Source organism: Tursiops truncatus, chromosome 3 (genome assembly GCF_011762595.2).
Source record: "Tursiops truncatus isolate mTurTru1 chromosome 3, mTurTru1.mat.Y, whole genome shotgun sequence".
Lineage (NCBI taxonomy): Eukaryota > Metazoa > Chordata > Mammalia > Artiodactyla > Delphinidae > Tursiops > Tursiops truncatus.
This window is the reverse complement of record NC_047036.1, coordinates 170261954-170283841: the sequence shown is the minus strand read 5'-3', so window position 1 is coordinate 170283841 and position 21888 is coordinate 170261954. Positions and strand designations below refer to the sequence as shown.

The 21888-nt window shown below is 49.9% G+C and overlaps 1 protein-coding gene across 1 annotated transcript in view; it reads left to right on the top strand.

Moving 5' to 3' along the window:
• The window catches only part of GNG7 (G protein subunit gamma 7), a 153645-nt gene that overhangs the window by 25740 nt on the left and 106017 nt on the right, over positions 1 to 21888 (top strand). Inside the window, exon 2 of the mRNA XM_033854874.2 lies at positions 21592 to 21649. The gene's annotated coding sequence lies outside the window, so the exon portion shown is untranslated. The remainder of the gene's footprint in view (positions 1 to 21591; positions 21650 to 21888) is intronic.

The following is a 21888-nucleotide window of genomic DNA, read 5'->3' as shown; positions in this document are numbered from 1 at the left end:
TTTATTGTCTCACAGTTTCCGTTTCCGTGGGTCAGGAATCCAGGTGCAGCTTAGCTGGGTCTTCTGCTCGGGGTCTCTCAGGCTGCAGTCGGATTGTCGGCCTGGGCTGCCGCCTTATCTCAACTGGAGAAGGATTGCTTCCAAGCTCACTCCTGTGGCTGTTGGCACGGCTTAGTTTCTTGTTGGCTGTTGGCTGGAGGCTGTTCTCGGTTTTTTGGCTGTTGGCCAGTGGGCCTCCCCAGCATGGAAACCTGTTCATCACAGCAGCAAAGGAGAGAGTCTGCTAGCAGGGTGGAAGTTACATTCTCACACACGATAGTCATGGAAATGACATCCCCAGCCAATGCCGTATTCTAGCAGTTAGAAGCAAGTCACAGGCCCCGCTCACACTCAGCGCGGGGCAGGGGGGGCAGTGGTACAGGCACGGGGACCAGGAGTTGGGGGTCGCTGGGGGACCATCTTAGGGTGCCCTCCACCCAGCCAAAGGTCACTCAGTGGTGAGTAAGGTGGACGGCCCAACAGGAACAGGGTTGATTTTGCTTGAATGAGAGATATTATTATTGCCAAGTCACAGGAGTGTATTTCTTCGGTATAAGGTTTTTGCTTTGTCTCTGAAAATGATTTCTGAGGATGCATCCAGAAATGTCATGAGATGGCATATTGCTTGGAAATAGTTTCTCAAAGTGGCTGTTTGAAGAGAAGGATGCCTACTTAGTTCTTTCATGGTGGTTAATCACCCAGCTACTTGCCTTGGATCACCTCATGTGTTAATGGAGAATTAGAGACCAGCCTTTGCTTGTTTCAAGGGTGACTTAGGATGGGATGAGAGGGAGGGAGGCATGCTTGGAGTACTCCTGGATTTGGAGTCCTTCAGGTATGGGTTGCATCCAGGCTGTGCCACTCAGCAGCTCTGTGACTTTGGTAAGTCACTTAACTTCTCTGAACCTCCATCTTCCCATCAGCAAAATGGAGATGTAAGGGTGACACACAGAAGAGAGCCATTAGTTGGAAAACTAGTGAAATCTGAATAAACCGTGGAGCTTGGTTAATAGTAACATAGCAACGTTGATGTATGACAAATGCACCCTGGTTATGTGAGTTAACATTAGGGGAAGCTGGGTGAAGGATAAACAGGAGATATCTGTATTATCTTTGTAACTCTTCCGCAAATCTAAAATCATTCCAAAGTAAAAAATTTACTTAAAAAAAAAAAGAAGACTACTTTTCACCTTTAAAATGGTGACTATTTTTTTTTCTTTTTTTTTTTTGGTCGCACCCGGTGGCATGCGGGATTTTAGTTCCCCAGCCAGGGATCGAACCCATGTCCCCTGCAATGGAAGCGGGGGTCCTAACCACTGGACCACCAGGGAATTCCCCTAAAATGGTGGCTATTAATAAAAGTAATACCCGTGTTGATGAGGGTGTGGACAGAAGGATAGTATAAGGTGGAAAAGTAATACCCGTGTTGATGAGGGTGTGGACAGAAGGATAGTATAAGGTGGCATAATCTTTCTCAACAATAATTTAGTAGTGTGTTTCCGGGAACCTTAAAAATATGTAACGGTCTCTGATCCCTCAATAACATCTCTAAAATATATATATTAAGAAATACATCAGTAATTAGAGATAATTACTCTAAAGTAATTAGAGTAAATAAATAATGCAGCAGCATTATTTATAAAGCAAAAAGTGGGAACAGTCTAAGTGGCCAATAGTAAGGAAATTAGTTCATCAATTATGATATATTAACTCAATGTTAATATATCATGGGCAGCCATGAAAAACTATGTCTTCAAAGAATACTTAGTGATGTGAGAAAATGCAGTGATAGAGTGTTAAGAGACGTTCTGTATGGTGCCTGTGTCTTGGGGCGCATAGGCTCCTAATGTGAATGACAGTAGATGGGGTTACCCGTGCATTGACTGCCTATGACAACACTGCCGTCTCTCGGAGTTAGATTTCCGGAGCCGAAATCCACACGGACTTCATCTCCACAGAGCAGTCTTTAAAGTACCAGTTGGGGGGCTTCCCCGACGGACCAGTGGTGAAGACTCCACGCTTCGATCCCCGGTTGGGGAACTAAGATCCTGCATACCGGGCGCGACGCAGCCCAAATTGGGAACTTTTATGATTAAAAACAACAACAACACGGGCTTCCCTGGTGGCGCAGTGGTTGAGAGTCCGCCTGCCGATGCAGGGGACACGGGTTCGTGCCCCGGTCCGGGAAGATCCCACATGCCGCGGAGCGGCTGGGCCCGTGAGCCATGGCCGCTGAGCCTGCGCGTCCGGAGCCTGTGCTCCGCAACGGGAGAGGGTACAACAGTGAGAGGCCCGCGTACCGCAAAAAAAAAAAAAAAAAAAAAAAAAAAAAACAACAACAACAGCCCTCCCAGCTTCTCAGGACACTTGGAGGAGCTGAGGTCATCGGGCCACTTCCCACGTGGTGGCAGCTGGGCCGGGAGCAGCGCCCCCTGCCAACAAGCCAGGTGTCGTGTCTCCAGGGACCCACATCGCCATCACCCGCCCGCCTGCCTCAAACTCGTGACCGTGGGTCGGGCACGGAGCTCAGCGCGCCGCCTCCTCGGGCCTCGAGGGGGAATGTTCCCGGGCGAGCTGCTTCCCAGCACACAGCCCTCCAGGAGACGTTGGGGAGTCAGGGGAGCGTGGCGGATGCCGAACCGGTTACCCGGGAGCACTTTCTGATCGGCGCGAAGGACGCGGTTCGGGGACCGGCATATGTGGGGGTCAGGAGAGCTGGGGCATGGGGTGAGGCTGGGAGAGCAGTAGGGAAGGCCAAAGAGGTGGTGCTGTGGGCTGAACTGTGTTCCCCCCAAAAGATATGTTCCAGTCCTAACCCCTGGTACCTGGACATCAGGCCTCATTTGGAATTAGGGTCTCTGCAGATGTAACTAGTTAAAATGAGTCATGCTGGGGGACTTCCCTGGTGGTCCAGTGGTTAAGACTTCGCCTTCCAATGCAGGGGGCATGGGTTTGATCCCTGGTTGGGGAACTAAGACCCCGTAGGCTGGTGCAGCCAAAAAAAGAAAAAAAAAGTGTACTAAAAAAAAAAGAGCTATACAGATTTCAGTGGGCCCTACATCCAAAGGATGGTGTCCCTACAAGAAGGCCACGTGAAGACTCAGACACACAGAGAAGAAGGCTGTGTATGACAGAGGCAGAGATTGGGCTGATGTGTCTACAGGTCAAGAACTTGAAGAATTCTTTCAGAATCACCAGCGGCCCCAAAAGCCGGGAGAGAGCAGCCTCCGAGGGAACCAGCCCTGTGGATACCTTGATCTCGGGCTTCTGGCCTCCGGCACTGGGAGAGGATACATTTCTGTGGTTTGAAGCCGCCCCGCCTGTGGTCATTTGCTGCGGCCAACCCCAGGAAATGAATACAGTTGGTGAGGGTCAGGTCATGAAGTAAACAAGGGTTGGAAAACCAAAACAGAACCCCTCAGCAAACCACATATTTGGAGCTTGTCAGGTGTGGAACATCTGGAGGTGCCCGGCGTGCTGCGGCCTGACTTTTGGTTTCACCTCATCTCTGCCTCCCCAGTTTGGTCTCTGAGTGACGGGTAGAGTCCAGCGCTTACTGCCAAGGAGTTACTTTCAACGGAGCAAGTGGTTTCCATATTTGCCACTGGGCCATGTCTGAGGACATCGGTGGTTGTCACGACCAGGGGCTCCTGGCATTGAGTGGGTGGGGCAGGAATACTGCTCCACACCCCACAGTGCCCAGGACGGCTCCACAGAGAATGATCTGGCCCCAGATGTCCACAGTGCCAAAGGGGAGAAATCCTGTGTTAGTTATTTGGAAAAACAATTGAGTTAGGTCCCTAGCTCTTACTAGACACCAGAATAAATCCCCGATGGTCAGATGGTGTAAGCCAGGGTCACCCCCACTGTCTTTGAGTCACCTCCTCTCCCTCCCACTCAGGTGTGGATTTAAATGTGTGCAGCATTCCAGACCTCAGACGGCAGATGGTCTCGGGGCGCACAGCTTCCTGGGGGTCTGTGGGATCCCTAACCCAGGGGGTCTCACTGAGGGTGATTCTGCCCCCGGGGGACACTGGATGACATCTGGGGACGTCTCTGGTGGTCACGACTGGGGGTGCTCCTGGCATCGACGGGGTGGGGTCAGAGATGCTGCCCCACCCCAGAAAGTGACCGCAGTGCTGATGAGGAGAAAGCCTGGCCAAAGGTGACCTTCAGATGAAAGCGTATTCTGTGGGTCTCAGCACCGGGACCAGAGCTGCACCGAGGCAGCTGGGGCTCCGGGAAGATGAGCTGGGGCAGCTGTGCCCGTCCTCGCTCAGCACGTTCTACCCTCCAGAGGCTGCAGGGCTGACCTTGCAGGGTCAGGGAGACGCGGTTCCCGCCAACACCAGAGCACAGAGCAGAAGCCTGGCTCTATCCCACGTGAGAGCGAGGTTGAGATGACAGCGCAGCCCACGCACCGCAGCCTCAAAGGCAGACAGGCTGGGGGGCTGCCAGCCGCTAATCACCCCGACAGTCCCGCACGCCTACTGTGACACGCGCTCCCTGGGGCCGGGCTGGGGTGGGGTTGGTAGTCGGGGAGTGGGCAGACCCCCTTCTGGCCGAGGAGCGGATAGATCGTGGGGCAGGCCTCCTTGACCAGAGCCAGGCAGAACCAGCCCGAACTCCTTTCACTTCCAGGGAGGCTGCCTCTGCTGTCTTCACGCCTCCAACAGAACCTTCAGTGAACACTTAGTCTGAGAAGAGAACCCTGCGGGGCTTTGAGGCGGTGAGAGAGGATCTTTGTGCAGAGCCAGTAAACACTATGAAGGGCCAGGGGGTAAATATTTTCAGCTTTACGGGCCAGCTGGTCCTTTGTAGGAGCGAATGTCATAGCTGATGTGTAAGTGAATGGTTGTGGCCGTGTTTCAACAAAACTGTATTTACAAACACAAGGGGCGGGCGGGATTTGGCCCACGCGCTGATAGATCAGCACTGCCCATCTCCTTCCGAGGCTTCCTCCCAACTTGGTGGCCAAAGACTGGCTTTATTGCCTCTCGGAGCCTCAGTTTCCCCATCTGGAGAGTGAGGATAATTACGCTCCTATGGACCCGTGTGTAGATTGTTAGCTCTTGTAGGTCAGTGGTTCTCATCTGGGATGTCCTGCCACAAGGGACACTGTCTGGGGACATCTGTGGTTGTCACGACTCGGGGTGATCCTGGCATCAAGGGGATGGGGGCCAGGGAGGCTGCTCCGCACCCCGCAGCACCCAGGACGCCCCTGACAGGGAATGACCCGGCCTTGAATGTCTGCAAGGCCAAGAGGAAGAAACCCTGATGTAGATAAAAGTGTCCAATAAGTCAACTTGCAAAGACCAGGATGCTGAGTCGTATTAGCTGTCTGTCTGGCTTTCTTTGGACTACAGCTTCACCCTCATGTTCCAGAACTCTCCATCCATAAAACCGCTGCCCTCCCCCAGGCCCAGGCGCTGGCTGCGTACTCAGCAGGCCTCGCTCCAGCACCGCCTGGGCGCCATGGCCTTTCGAGTGGATGCGCCACGTGGCCCGGGTCCGCCTGGGATGTTCCAGAAGATTCCTCATGTGAAGCAGCCCCTGTGCCAGGGTCCACCATGGCTGTCGCAGGAGCCACTCAGTCACCTGTCTTTTCTCCCCCTCCTCACTCCTTTCCCGGGAGCAAACTTCCCCTGCTGATTGGCATATCCTGTTCTTAGCGTCTTTTCTTTTCTGGGCTTTATATAACCCTGTCATTATTGCATGCTGTCACGGGGACTTAATATTCCTTCAATCACATTTCAAAGCCTTCTTGAACATAAGTAGCTAATTGTCATCACTCCCTTCTTTCCTTTTTCTTCTTAAATGAACTTTTCATTTCAGACTAGTTCTAGATTCACAGGAGAACTGGGAAGACAGTACAGAGAGTTCCCACATACCTGCCCCCCCCGCAACCAGTCCCCCCGCCCCGTTCTTAACATCTTACATCAAATCTGGTACATTTGTCCCAATTAAGAAACCAATACTGATATGTCATTATTAACTAAAGTCCATACTTCATTTGGATTTCTTTAATTTTCCCCTGATGCCCCTTTTCTGCCCCAGGACACATGCAGGATCCCCAGGACACTGAGTTGTCACATCCTCTAGAGGTTTTCTCAGACTCTCTGTCCCCAGGAACCATTTCTCCTTCTAGGGAAGGATTACTTGGGGCCGTTACCGGTGGCGATTTTGCAGACGGTAAACTGCCCTGTCCAGAATGATAAGAAAATATTTTGCTCACCAAGTCGAGCTATTTTGGTTGCCTTTTGCAGCCAAGGTTGATAGAGAGGAGGTATTTGCTAGCAGAAGTCGGGCCATGAATTTTTTTCAAGGTGATGGGGAAGCAACAGCCCCTTCTCTAAGTCTAAGAGAAATGACGCCTCTGTGGCGGTGAGGTTTCGTGTTGCAGATGGCCTGGGATGATCTTGCTGGGTGATGGTGAGGGGCGCCGGGGTCCTTCTGGTTAGGACCCGGGATCTAGTTTCCCTCTGCAGCGGTGCCTCCGTGTGAGCACCGGTGCCATCTCCTCATAGACCATCGTCCAGACTGGGGGTCGCAAGCTACAGCCTCTGGGCCGGATCCAAGCCACCTGGGTTTGTAAACGTTTGTCAGCACAGAGCCTCACCCACTGGTCGATGACTGGCCAAGTCCGGTAGTAGCGACAGTGGCCAAAAGTATTTGCCACTGGCCCTTCACAGAAACGCTTTGCTGAGCCCTGGCCTTGTCAACAAAGCAGTTAATAGATGTTCTAATGTTATGAAGAAGTCCTACTGATAAAGAAGTTATACGCTATTAACAATATACCAGCACTGATTTCTGCATTTTATAGATGTTCACTTATTTAATCTGAAAAAACCAACCTGCTCAGGTGTGCGGTGCTGATGTCATTGCCATGTCACAGATTTGGAAATTGAGGCACAGGCGGGCCTTAGTCAGTCATGAAGGTGGGTCTGAACGCCACCCATGCTGCCTCTCAGATGCAGGAATATCTGTCCCCACCCACCCGCTTCCGGGGGACTGAGTGAAGCTATTTTAATTTTGAGTGGAAAGCGAAATCTGTGTGTGCATGGTTTTGTTTTTTTTTCTGTCGGAAATTGGTCCTCTTCCCAAAGCAGTCGCCCGTTCCCCCATACGGTACAGCGCCAGGTGGCGGGGGGGTCTGATGATTGCTGCCTAACACAGTGGGGTGATCCTGTCCCCAGGGGAACAGTGGCAGAGGTCTGGGGACGTCTGTGGTTGTCACACTGGGGGTGCCCTGGGCCTCGAGTGGATGGGGGCAGGGATGCTGCTGTACCTCCACAGCACCCAGGACGGCCCCCCCACAGAGGAGGACCCGCCCAGTGTCAGCAGGGCTGACAGGGGAGACCCTGTATTATTTGGGAAAATACTGAGTCTGTTCCCTGCTCACATCAAGAAGCAGAATCAACCCCCAGGGGTCAGACGGTAAAAAGCAAGGAGACCCCACCTTGTGTTACATGGAGGAGGGTTGGGAGTCTCTAAGGCACCAGGACACAGAGCTGAGGGCAGCAGCCTCCTTCCCCCCTTTCTGCTGAGCCCCCAGAGACCTTTAGCCCCTGGGTCAAGCATGCCAGGACCTTTTGTCCCGTCTGATTGGGGTGTGCTGGCCCTTGATCTCTTCAGTCCTGTGGCTTTGGAGCAGCGTGTCTGCCCCGGGTGCCTCCCTGCGAGTCTCTCCCGGGGCTCAGGAGCTCAGGTGGCGAGGCTCAGGCTGCCATCCCCCACCCCCCAGGCTTCTCCTCCCACTTCATGCAATCAGAGCTCCTCAGGGTGACACATTTAGATGGTTGCTGTGGTGATGAGTGAAGGCTGGGGTGATAACTGCAGTGCGTGTCTATATTGAGCCTCCAGTGAGGCAAGGTGCGCCTGCCACACGCTGGTGGGATGTCGCTGTGGGAAGGGAAGGGGGCTCAGACCTCCCGGGCCCACCCACTCGGTTCTCAGAAGGGGCCTGGGCCGGGGGGGGATCTGCCTGTCGCCAGGTGCTGGGTCCCTGCCATTCCTGCCCGTGAGGGGCATGCCAGAGCAGAGGATCTCCACAGGGGGCAGTCTCGCCTCCCAGGGGACACTGGGTCACGCCTGGGGACATCTGTGCTCATCACAACTGGTGGAGGGGCTCCTGGCATGAGTGTGTGGGGACCAAGAATGCTGCTGCACACCCCACAGTGCCCAGGACGGCCCCCCACAGAACGACAGGCCCCCATGTCAGGAGGGCCGAGGGCAAGACCCTGCTTTAGAGAGAAGCAGATCAAGGCAGTGGATTTGTTCAGTCTCAGAACCAGCTGCTGGTATTTCTTGATGATCTGTGAGACCCCGAAGGCTTCCTTTTCTTGCCTCAGTTGTTCTACTGCTCTCCCCTCGTTGAATTTACTGTGTCCCGTTAGTCTCTTGTGTCCCCCCCAGATGATCAGGTCTATAGATGGGAAAACCAGAAAATGAAAAATCCAATGCTGTTAGTTGCTTGCCGTTAGAAAATCATACTGGTTGAAAAAAATATACATGGAGCTGTCTGGTGAATCAGCCCAGATGGCAGGTGTATCAGTCATCTCTTGCTGTGTAACAAATTACCCTAAAAACTTAGTTTAGACAACCAACATTCACTCTCTCACAGTTTGTATGGGTCCGGAACTTGGAAACAGCTTAACTTGGTGGTTCTGGCTCGGGGTCCCTCGGGAGTCTATAAAGCACACATCAGCCAGGGCTGCCTTATCTGAAGGCTCGACGGGGCCAGAGGAGCTGCTTCCAGGATGGCCCCTTACATGGCTCCTGTCCACATGGGCCCCCATGGTGCTGCTTGAGCCTCCTCACTACATGGTGGCCGGCTCCCTGAGAGCAGACAGAAGCCACACGTCTTTTTTTTTTTTTTTTTTACATCTTTATTGGAGTATAATTGGTTTACAATGGTGTGTTAGTTTCTGCTTTGTAACAAAGTGAATCAGTTATATATATATACATATGTTCCCATATCTCTTCCCTCTTGCATCTCCCTGCCTCCCACCCTCCCTATCCCACCCCTCTAGGCGGTCACAAAGCACCAAGCTGATCTCCCTGTGCTATGCGGCTGCTTCCCATTAGCTATCTGCCTTACGTTTGGTAGTGTATATATGTCCATGCCACTCTCTCGCTTTGTCACAGGTTACCCTTCCCCCTCCCCATATCCTCAAATCCATCCTCTAGTAGGTCTGTGTCTTTATTCCCGTCTTACCCCTAGCACACATCTTTTATGACTGGTCTCAGAAGTGACCTGCTATCACGGTTGTCATGTGGAATTGGTCACAAAGACCCTGACACCAAGCGGGAGGAGACTGCAGGAAGGCCGTGAATCTCAGGAGGCTGGGAGCATTGGAGACGCTGCCACAGCAGGTGAACGTAGCTCTGGAAATCAGTCAGGATGGGAACATTAGTTGCCCAATGTCCCTAAAAAACTGAAGGAAATGAAAGGGCACACCACCTGCCACCACAGAGAGATGCTCTATGGAGTGACCGAGATTGTGATTTTATCAGGAATTAGGGGCACAGTCCATTCCCAGGGCAATCTGGGTGGAGTAGCAATTCCTGGAACCCTACTTGGGATGCCTTTTGTCCACTTATTTTAGCCACTTTCACCCTCCTCCCCGCAAAGCTTTGACGACAGCAACAGGGTGGGTGAAGAACAAGTTTGTATGGTCCCATCTCTGCGTTCCACGCAGTGTGGAGCAGAGGGGCCTCGCCGAAAGCTTCACGCCAGGAGGTGGAAGGGACTGAATCTCCCAGGCGGGGAGTGGTGATGGGAATGGGTGAGAGTCAGGCTGATGTTCGGAGTCTGTCCCGCGCAACGAGAGAAGGAAAGAGGTTGCCTGCTGCCCGGCGCGATCTTGTAGAAATCAGCTCAGCACTGGCCAGAATATGCTTTCCATCGGCCAAGTGAGATTTGGGAGTAATCCCAGGGCGTGATTCTATTAGGGCCCTTGTCTGATCCGCTTGGTCCCCGGGCCTGGGGATGGCTGCGGAGTAGGTTAATCCAGGCTGGAGTGGCCAGAAAATCTTGATCCTGTTGGTATGATCTTGTTATGATACTGGCAGGGGCTTTGGGGGAAACGTAGAAAATCCATTTGGCCAGGATTGACCCAGCTTGTGTCTGGGTCCTGTTCACAACAGCCTGATGAATGGGCTGGTCAAGTGTGAGCGCAGAGCTGTCATCTGGGCTATGATGGGCTCCCTCCTCCCTCCCTTCTTTTCTTTCTTTCTCTCATCAGAGTTCCTGGTTCTCGGTATAACCCTCCTAATTCGTCCCTCTTCTAATAGGCCGCCTTTTAGAGTACTTTTATTTTTTAAAAAAATTTTTTGTTTATATATTTATTTATTTTCAAAATTTTTGGCTGCGTTGGGTCTTCGTTGCTGCACATGGGCTTTCTCTAGTTGTGGTGAGCAGGGCTGCTCTTCGTTGCAGTGCACGGGCTTCTTGCTGGAATGGCTTCTCTTGTTGTGGAACATGGGCTCTAGGTGGGCGCGCTTCAGTAGTTGTGGCTCGCGGGCTCTAGAGCGCAGGCTCAGTAGTTGTGGTGCACGGGCTTAGTTGCTCCGCGGCATGTGGGATCTTTCTGGGCCAGGGATCGAACCCTTGTCCCCTGCATTGGTAGGTGGATTCTTAACCACTGCGCCACCAGGGAAGTCCTGGGGACCTGCTTTTAAATGCAATGTTCTAGGGCTAGATGCACTCACATCGTTGGGTGTTACAGTGTGCAGTAGGCAGAATGATGGACCCCCAAAGACATCCGTGTCCCGATCTCCAGAACCTGTGAATGTGTCACCTTATGTGGTGAAAGCGACTCTGCAGATGGGGATAAGTTAAGGCTCCTGAGACGGGGATGAACGTCTGGCCTCCAAGGCATTCACACCAGTGCACCTCGCTGCGGCCGCATTGCGAAAGGTCCTGTGCTTTTCCATCCGGGTCCTGCTGAGATGCTTGAGGGTCCCCCCGCCACTCCGGGCTCAGCGAAGCGGGAATTAAGAACCGCAGGTGGTTGGTCTCCAGCTCTTATTGCATTAGGTGCGAAGTGAAAACCAACAATTAGAAAAAGGAAAGCAAAAGCATTTTCCTGGAACACCCCACACGAGAGGTGGGGTTGCCACACCCATATGACCTTGGATGGGTGGAGGTCCCTGTCAGTGTCGGCCTCCTGGGTGTTCAAGCAGGAACCCACCCTGCATCGGGTGCAAACCTCTTCAAGTCAGAGAGCTCCGTCCGCTATGAAAACGGAGAGGGTTCCTGGTTCCTACCCTCCACTCCGTCAAAATTGCCCGATGGGTCATTACCTGACCTTCCAAGACTAGGCAGGCCAGACCCATACACACAATAATAATTAGAAAAATGCAGTAGTAATAATAAAATAATAATGAATTATTCCGATAAAACAAATAGAATAAGGAAAAAAAATAATGAATAATTATGAAAGAAGATAAAAATAATTTTGGGGGGGTTCATCAGTTTTGTGTTAATTAAGCACAGCTAATGAACGAATACTTATTTATTCATGTCGAGGCAATTTTCTTTGCCAGATCAGTGAACAGTTTGTAAAGACAGAAAATCACCAGGCTATACCATGGAATCTGTGCCGTGAACAGAAATCACACTTTTGTAAATATGTTCTTCACACATACCAAATACTACTGTTGTTCTTTTTTTAAAAAATTTTACTTATTAAACTATAGTTGATTTACAATATTGTGTTAGTTTCAGGTGTACAGCTTCAGATTCTTTTCCATACAAGATACTGCATATAGTTCCCTGTGCTATACAGTCGGTCCTTGTGTATCTATTTTATATGTAGTAGTATCTTCTAATTCCATACTGCTAAGTTATCCCTCCACCACCCCCCATCCCCTTTGGTAACCATAAGTTTGTTTCTGTCTATGAGTCTGTTTCTGTTTTGTAAATATGTTCATTTGTATCATATTTTATGTAAGTGGTATCATATAATATTAATCTTTATCTGACTTACTTCACTTAGTATGATAATCTCTAGTTGCATCCATGTTGCTGCAAATGGCATTATTTCTTTCTTATTTTTTAAATATTTATGTATTTATTTTTGCCTGCACCGGGTCTTAGTTGTGGCGTACAGGCTTCTTTCTAGTTGTGCTCTGCAGGCTCCAGAGTGCGTGGGCTCTGTAGTTGTGGCACACGGGCTTAATTGCCCCATGGCCTGTGGGATCTTAGTTCCCAGACAAGGGATCAAACCTGCGTCCCCTGCATTGGAAGGCGGATGCTTAACCACTGGACCACCAGGGAAGTCCCTCATTCTTCTTTATGGCTGAATAGTATTCCATTGTATATATACACCGCATCTTCTTTATCCATTCATCTGTTGATGGACATTTAGGTTGTTTCCATGTTTTGGCTACTGTGTATAGTGCTGCTATGAACATTTTTAAATAATAAAAATAATACATAATGAAAGAAGGTAAAAATAATTTTTAAATAATAAAATAATGAGATAAGAATTAAAAATAAGTCATAAACATAAAATAATAAAATAAAGATTTTTTTTTTTTTTTTTTTTCCCTGTGGTACGCGGGCCTCTCACTGTTGTGGCCTCTCCCGTTGCGGAGCACAGGCTCCGGACGCGCAGGCTCAGCGGCCATGGCTCACGGGCCCAGCCGCTCCACAGCATGTGGGATCCTCCCGGACCGGGGCACGAACCCGCGTCCCCTGCATCGGCAGGCGGACTCAACCACTGCGCCACCAGGGAAGCCCCTGACCTTTCTTGCAGAGTGGCCCGGAGGCTCTAGATTTTCCTAAAATGAGGCTCCAGAGAGAACTCAGTTCAAGAAAAGGGAGGTGCCTAAATGCACTGTGGGATCTGGATGGGATTCTGGGACCGGAGAAGGACATTTGTGGAGAAACCAGTGACATCTGGATAAAGTGTGGAGTTGGTAGTAGTGTACCAATGTTGGCTTCTTGGTGGTGACAAACGCATACCGTGGTGATGGACATCAGAGGTTGGCAAATGAGCCTGGGGGTCAAATCCAGCCTACATTGGCCTGTTTTTAAAATTGTATTAATTAGCTATTTAAATTATAATTAATTAATTTTTATTCTGTAAAATATACATAATATAAAATTTACCATCTTCACCGTTTTTAAGTGTGCAGCTCAGTGGCACTAAGCACATTCACACTGTCATGCAGCCATCCCCACCATCCATCTCCAGAACTTTCTCATCTTCCCAAACTGAAGCTCTGTCCCCATGAAACACTGACTCCCCAGCCCCTGGTCCCCACCATCTACTTCCTTTCTCTATGGATGTGACTCTAGGGACCTCAGGTGAGTGGAATCAGACAGCATTTGTCCTTCTGTGTCTGGCTTCTCTCACTGAGCGTCATGTCCTCAAGGTTCATCCGTGTTGTAGCAGATGTCAGAATCTCCTTCCTTTACAAGGCTGAATAATACTCCACTGTATGGATGCAGTATACTGTTTATCCTTGGCCTATTTCTTTACAGCTTAGGAGCTAAGTGCCTTTTCCATTTTTAAAGGGTTGAAATGAACAAACAGGAATATGCAGCAGAGAGCCTGGAGCTGACAAATCCTAAATAGTGAACATCTGGTCCTTTGTGGAAAGGTTGGCCGACCTCTGCTCTAAGGTGTTAACATGAGGGAAGCCGAGTTGGGGTGTTTGGGAACGCTCTGTACTAGCTTCGCAACTTTTCTCTAAATCCACAGTTATTCCAAAATGAAAGATTTTTAAAAGGAAAGTTTGGGGAATGAGGGAGGTCCATTTTTTAAAAAAATATTTATTTACTTATTTATTTGGTTGCACCAGGTCTTAATTGCGGCAGGCAGGCTCCTTAGTTGCAGGGAAGTCCTTCTGGAGCAAGACGTGAAATGCCGGAGTCGTGACTCAAAACCACCTAGGACTTTGCCTTGAAGCTGCGTGTGCCTTCTCCTCGTTTCTCTTTTTATTACGAGCGTTATTATTTTGTAACTTTGAAGATGATGATGAATCAGTTAGTGTGACACTGCTTCATGTTTGGGACCTCCCCGCTGGAGGATTCCAGGACATGAGATGCACCACCGTGGTTTTTGCAGTGTTTCTCTCTGCTCAGAAACTTTAGGGTTTCTCTGTTCCTGGCCTGCAGAGCCCTCTGGAATCTAACTCTGGTTCAGGGATTGTCAGACTAATTCTGTAAAGTCCCGAGTGTGTATATTTGGCTTTGCAGGCCTCGTACTCTCTGTGGCAACTACCCAATTCTGCAGTTGTAGCGTAGAAACAGGCTCAGACGATCCAGAAATGAAGAGGAGTGGCTGTGTGCCAATAAAACTTTATTTACAGAAGCAAGCAGTGGGCTGGATTTGGCCCATGGGCCAGAGCTTGGCAATCCCTCTTGTTTATCATTTCACCTTTATCTAATATTTCTCATCTGCCTGTCCAGTATTGGGAAATGATTAGGAATTCATGCCTGGGGTCTGTCCAACCTGCCTTTAAGGCCTGGCTGTGCTCACACGTGACCTTGAGCAACTTACTTTCTTCCTCTGTGACTCCTTTTCTTCCTTCATAAGAAGTGAATTATAGGGTCTTCCCTGGTGGCGCAGTGGTTGAGAGTCCGCCTGCTGATGCAGGGGACACGGGTTCGTGCCCCGGTCCGGGAAGATCCCACATGCCGCGGAGCGGCTGGGCCCGTGAGCCATGGCTGCTGAGCCTGCGCGTCTGGAGCCTGTGCTCCGCAACGGGAGAGGCCACAACAGTGAGAGGCCCGCGTACCGCGAAAAAAAAAAAAGAAGTGAATTATAATATTTGTTAGGATAATTAAATGAGCATATACATATATATATATATAAATGAGTGGGTATATATATATATGTGTGTGTGTGTATATATATATATAAAACTCAGCACAGAGACTGGCATGTATGTGTTCAGAAACTATTATTCTACTGTATGATTTATTTAAATAGTCTCCTATTGTATTAGCTAGTGCTGTGTAACAAATCACTACAAACTTAGTGACAAAACACTTTTATTATCTCACAGTTTCTGTGGGTCAGGAATCTGGGTTTGGTTTAGCTGGGTCCTCTGTTCAGGGCCTCTCTCTCACTGGTTACAGTCAAGGTGTTGGCTGGGGCTGGGGTCTCATACAAAGGCTCAACTGGAGAAGTTGCTGCTTCCAAGTTCATATGGTTGTAGGCAGGATTCAGCTCCTGTGGGGCCTTGGTTCTGGAGGCCACCCTCAGTCCCCTGCCACGTGGGCCTCTCCGACACAGCCGATGGCTTCACCAGAGCATGCACACTGAGAAGGTGACAATCTGCTAGCAAGATGGAGGTTGATGGCCAAAAGGCACGTGAAATGATGCTCAAAGTTGCTAAATATTAGAGAAATGCAAATCAAGGCTACAATGAGGAATCACCTCACACCAGTCAGAATGGCCATCATCAGAAAATCTGCAAACAGGGCTTCCTGGTGGCGCAATGGTTGAGAGTCCGCCTGCCAATGCAGGGGACGCGGGTTCGTGGCCCGGTCCGGGAGGATCCCACATGCTGCGGAGCGGCTGGGCCTGTGCATCCGGAGCCTGTGCTGCGCAGCGGGAGAGGTCACAACAGTGAGAGGCCCGCATACCGCAAAAAAATAAATAAATAAATCTGCAAACAATAAATACTTGAGGGGGTGTGGAGAAAAGGGAACCCTCCTACACTGTTGGTGGGAATGTAAGTTGGTGCAGCCACTATGGAGAACAGTATGGAAGTTCCTTTAACAACTAAAAATAGAGTTACCATATGATCCAGCAATCCCACTTCTGGGCATATATCCAGAGAAAACCATTATTCAAAAAGACAGATACACCCCAGTGTTCACAGCGGCACTATTTACAGTAGCCAAGACATGGAAGCAACCTAAATGTCCGTGGACAGAGGAATTGAGAAAGAGGATGTGGTACATATACACAATGGAGTATTAGTCATAAAAAACAGTGAAATAATGCAACATGTAACAACATGGATGAACCTAGAGATTATCATACTAAGTGAAATAAGCCAGACAGAGACAAATATCATGTGATATCACTTATGTGTGGAATCTAAAAAAAAAGGATGCAGATGAACTTATTTCCAAAACTTAGGGTTACCAAAGAGGAAAGGTGGGTGGGGGAAAGGGTAAATTAGGAGGTTGGGATTGACATATACATACACTACTTACTATGCATAAAATAAATAACCAACAAGGACCTACTGTGTAGCACAGGGAACTCAATATTTTGTAACAACCTATAAGGGGAAAGAATCTGAAAAAGAATATATATATATGTCTGTGTGTATGTATAACTGAATCACGGTATGTATGTACTATGCTGTGTACCTGAAACTAACATGGTATTGTAAATCAAGTATACTTCAATTAAAGCAAAAAGAGTTACGAAACAATGCAGGTCACAGCCTCATGGAACTTGATGACAGGAGTGGGCCTCGCCTAACACCACCCAGCTGTGTGGGGCTGGCCCGCTCACCCCAGATCCATAGGGCTCTCCGGCCTGTGCCCTTGGCACCGACTGGATTGTGCAGAATCCCGAGAACTAGCGAGCACCTCCTGTGGGCCGGCGGTGGCAGCAGTGTGCGCTGCCGTGGTGAGCAGAGCACACGCTATTCCTGCAGTCTGGGATCTCGCCTCTCTCGGGGGAGACTCAGCTTTGAACCATGTGATGCTGGTGGGCACCAGGTGTCTTCAGGGGGGATGACAGTGTCCCGGGATTAGTGTGATGATGCCACAACCCTGTGAATCTCCTAAAAGACACTGAACCGGACACTTTATTTATTTATAAATTTATTTATTTATTTATTTTTGGCTGCATTGGGTCTTCGTTGCTGCGCACAGGCTTTCTCTAGTTGGGGCGAGCGGGGGCTACCCTTCGTTGCGGTGCGCGGGCTTCTCATTGCGGTGGCTTCTCTTGTTGCAGAGCACGGGCTCTAGGTAGTGTGACTCGCAGGCTCTAGAGCGCAGGCTCAGTAGCTGTGGCGCACAGGCTTAGTTGCTCCGCAGCGTGTGGGATCTTCCCGGACCAGGGCTCGAACCCGTGTCCCCTGCATTGGCAGGCGGATTCTTAACCACTGCGCCATCGGGGAAGCCCGAACTAGACGCTTTAAAAGGGTGAATTTTATAGTAGGTGAATTCTGTCTCAATTTTTAAAAAAGGAAAAGAAAAGGAAAGAGCGTGGATGAGGTGGGGCTCACAGGTCATAAGAAGTGCTGCCCAGGGGCTTCCCTGGCGGTCCAGGGGTTAGGACTCTGTACTTCCACTGCCGGGGGCGCAGGTTCGATCCATGGTTGGGGAACTAAGATTTTGCAAACCGAGCGGCACAGCCAAAAAAAAAAAAAAGAAAAATAGTCCTGCCCATGACAAGAGTGGGCGAATGTCCTATCCATGCAGGCCTCTGATCACCACCCTTCTAAGTTCTGTCTGCTTCCCTCCAGTGATTTATTTCTCCCTCACAGCGCTGGGCACCTTGCACCTGGCGTTTTCGTTGTCTGTGTCTGAGACTTACCGACCCTGCCTCGTCGGCAGTTCTGAGGGCAGGGTGTGTGGGGGGTCAGCAGGCCCCGGCTTCATGCAACCCTGTCTGCACCCCAGGGCTCTGCTGTCACCGTCCTGAAATTTGTGATAGTTTTTGAACAAGGGGTCCCACATTCTCATTTTGCCGCCAGCTCTGCGGATTCTATAGCAGGTCCTCCTGATGGCCTCGATCCACTGCTGGCCCCTCACGGGGGGCTCGGGGTTCACCCTGATGGGAAAGTGAAATCCTAGCATCTTTGTCAATGAAGATCACAGGGACAGCCTGGCGCCAGCTGGTGCGCCTCGCAGCCTGCTGTCTGTGAGCCCCGGGGACGTGTTCCTGTGGGCACAAGTTTCGTCCTCGCCCTTCTCTGCTCCGGTCTAAGCCAGTCTGGACTGAGCACAGCCGGGGTGGAGGCTCTGTGGTGGTCACCTCACTGCCCAAGTCCAGCTCCAAGGACTAGAGGACAGCCGGCAGTGGGCATTAGAGGGCTGGGGCGTGGGGAGATTTGCAGATGGTAGATGAGAGGGCAGAGAGAGAGACACCATCTCAACAATGATTCATAAGCTGCCCATGTTCACAGCAATGTGATTCACAGTAGCCAGAAGTGGAAACAGCCCGAACGTCCATCAATGGACGATGGATACACCCACTGTGCCCCTCCACACACGGGAGCATTACTCAGCCGTGAAAAGGAGTGAAGCCCCAACACTCGCTACCACGTGGATGGACCCCGAGAACACGATGCTCAGTGAGAGAAGCCAGACACAGAAGGACACGCAGAATGTGATGCCATTGATGGAATCTGGGAAACGTCCAGAACAGGCAGATCCACAGACACAGACAGTGGATTCATACTTGTCAGGGGCCGGGGAGGGAGAGGGGGGTGACTGCTCATGAGGACGGGGTCTCCTCGTGGGGTGATGAGAATGTTCAAAGATTGATTGCGGTGATGGTCACACAACTTTGTGAATGTACAGAAAGACCAGTGAATTGTCCACTTTATGCAAATTGTGTGGCATGAGAATTATATCTCAATAAGACAAAAAAAAAAAGGTGCCTGGTTTATCAGTCACCATCTCCAGGTTTGGCTAATGTCCCCTAGTTGCATAAGGAGCTGCCATTGGGGGAATGGGTGAAGGGTGCCCGGGACCCCTCTGTACTAGTTTCCAACTTGTCGTGAGTCTTTCATTGATTCAAAAAACAAAAAGTTGAAGGATCGGAGGCATAGACGGTCCCTGCAACGTTGAGGCGAGTCTCGGCCTCCGGGTCTGTGGGCATGTTGCTCTGGCCCTCGCATCTCTCATCCCTGCAGTCCACTGCTGCCTGGCCCTCCGCGCTCTCCAGGGCGCCCCTGTGGCCTCAGTGGCCAGAGCAGTTCCAATCCTAGGCGGCGGGCCCGGTAGAGCAGATCCTGCTGCTGGAGGAGATTCTAGCCACTCCACGAGCCCAGAGGGCGTTCCTGAGGCCACAGCGCCACCTGCAGGTGACGGTGGGGATGTCGGTTCTCCATCCTGGCCTTTGATTGGCAACAAATTAGCCTCAACTCAGAGAAAGGGAACCAGCATTTAAATTTTTATTTTTTAATCATTTTTAAAATTTTATTTATTTTTGGCTGTGTTGGGTCTTCGTTGCTGCACGCGGGCTTTCTCTAGTTGCAGCGAGCGGGGGCTACTCTTCATTGCGGTGGCATCTCTTGCTGTGGAGCATGGGCTCTAGGCACATGCAGGCTTCAGTAGTTGTGGCATGTGGGCTCAGTAATTGTGGCTCGCAGTCTCTAGAGCGCAGGCTCAGTACTTGTGGTGCATGGGCTTAGCTGCTTTGCGGCGTGTGGGATCTCCCGGACCAGGGATCGAACCTGTGTCCTTGCATTGGCAGACAGATTCTTATCCACTGTGCCACCAGGGAAGCCCTTTTTTTTTTTTTTTTTTTATCATTTTTAACTTTAAATTTTCATATTGGGGTATAGTTGATTTACAATGTTGTGTTAGTTTCAGGTGTACAGCAAAGTGGTTCAGTTATACATATACATATATCTATTCTTTTTCAGATTCTTTTCCCATGTAGGTTATTACAGACTATTAAGTAGAGTTCCCTGTGCTATACAGTAGGTCCTTGTTGGTTATCTATTTTATATATAGTAGTGTGTGTATGTTAATCCCAACCTCTTAATTTATCCCTCCTCCCCACCTTTCCCCTTTGTTAAACAAACCGAAAGTTTGTTTTCGAAATCTGAGTCTCTTTCTGTTTTGTAAATAAGTTCATTTGTGCCAGATTTTAGATTCCGCATATAAGTGACATCATATGGTATTTTTCTCTTTCTCTTACTTCACTTAGTATAATAATCTCTAGATCCATGCATGTTGCTGCAGATGGTATTATTTTGTTCTTTTTTATGGCTGAGTAGTATTCTATTGTATATATGTACCACATCTTCTTTATCCATTTATCTGTCTATGGACATGTAGGTTGTTTCCATGTCTTGGCTAATGTAAATAGTGCTGCTATGAATGCTGGGGTGCACGTATCTTTTCAAATTAGAGTTTTCTTCTGATAAATGCCCAGGAGTGGGATTCCTGGATCATATGACAACCCTATTTTTAATTGTTTGAGGAACCTCCACACTGTTCTCCATAGTGGTTGTACCAATTTACATTCCCACCAGCAGTGCAAGAGGGTTCCCTAAATTTTTATATATATTTTTAAATTTATTTATTTATTTTTTGGCCATGCCGCGAAGAATGTGGGATCTTAGTTCCCCGACCAGAGATTGAACCCGTGCCCCCTGCATTGGAAGTGTGGAGCCCTAACCACCAGACTGCCAGGGAATTCTCTCCCTAAAATTTTTTTTTTTTTTTTTTTTTTTTTTTTTTTGTGGTACGTGGGCCTCTCACTGTTGTGGCCTCTCCCGTTGCGGAGCACAGGCTCCGGACGCGCAGGCTCAGCGGCCATGGCTCACGGGCCCAGCCGCTCTGCGGCATGTGGGATCTTCCCGGACCGGGGCACGAACCCGTGTCCCCTGCATCGGCAGGTGGACTCCCAACCACTGCGCCACCAGGGAAGCCCCTCTCTCCCTAAATTTTTTAACTGAGTTTTTTTTAAAATAAACGTTTTAGAATAACTTTTAGAATTTTAGAGGTGTTTCATTGAGAGTTCCTGTCTACCCATCACCTAATTTCTCCCAGTGGTCACGTCATTCATAAGCAGTGCGTTTGTGACAACCAAGAGGTGGACGTGGGTACATTTCTGCGACCTCAATCTACTCTTTATTCAGATTTCACTAGTTTTCCCTAATGTCTTTTTTCTGTCCCAGGACCCCCTCCAGGATCCCACCTTGCATTTAGTTGGTCATATGCCTTAGGCAAACCCTGGGGCACCCTCGGTCAGGGGGTTGGCTCAGCCCCCTCCCCTTCCTCCCAGGGGACCTTGGGGGTCAAATGATACAGGTGAACATCTTTCATAAACTATCAAAGGTCATGTGAACATCCAACCCTTTCATCCAATTCAGTTTTGGAACATGTGGAAACCTCATCAGGGATAACATTGTAAATCACTAGCAAATCTTTCTGGCAAATTGCCTTTGTTACATTTACCCTCTCTGCATTTTGAAGCATCCTATCTGTGCCGTCCTCAACGTCTGGCAGAGTAACCAGAAGGCCAGGCTCCCAGAGCAATTTTTTTGTTTGTTTTTGTTTTTTTGTTTCTTGCGGTATGCGGGCCTCTCACTGTTGTGGCCTACTCCCGTTGCGGAGCACAGGCTCTGGACGCGCAGGCTCAGCGGCCATGGCTTACGGGCCCAGCCGCTCCGCGGCATGTGGAATCTTCCTGGACCGGGGCACGAACCCGTGTCCCCTGCATCGGCAGGCGGACTCTCAACCGCTGCGCCACCAGGGAGGCCCCCAGAGCAATTTTTATGTCTATTCACAAGCGCACGACTCTTCCATGTGGACACTGCTAACACCCACCCAGCATTTCAGCGCCAATCATGCTCAGCTAACGTGGTACGTTTTTCTTCCAGGGAGCGGACATTGGGTTCCTGAACCTCGGCGCTGAAGACAGCCAGGCCTCCAGCACAGGTCAGTGTCCTGAGGTTTTTCTTTTCTCCACGTTCAGTGTTTGCGCAGGCCTTTGATTGGCGGTTCGGAGCCAGGATGAGTTAAGAGGTTGGGGTTTGCTGACCAGGCGGCGTCCTCGCCGTGCACGCCTGCATCTTCCCAGCTCTGCTTGTTTCTGAGGACTCGTCTTACCCATCAAGAGGGCACGGCAGCCACAGGGAACGTCTTCTGCCCTTGGCTCTGGGAGCAGGGGCACAGAG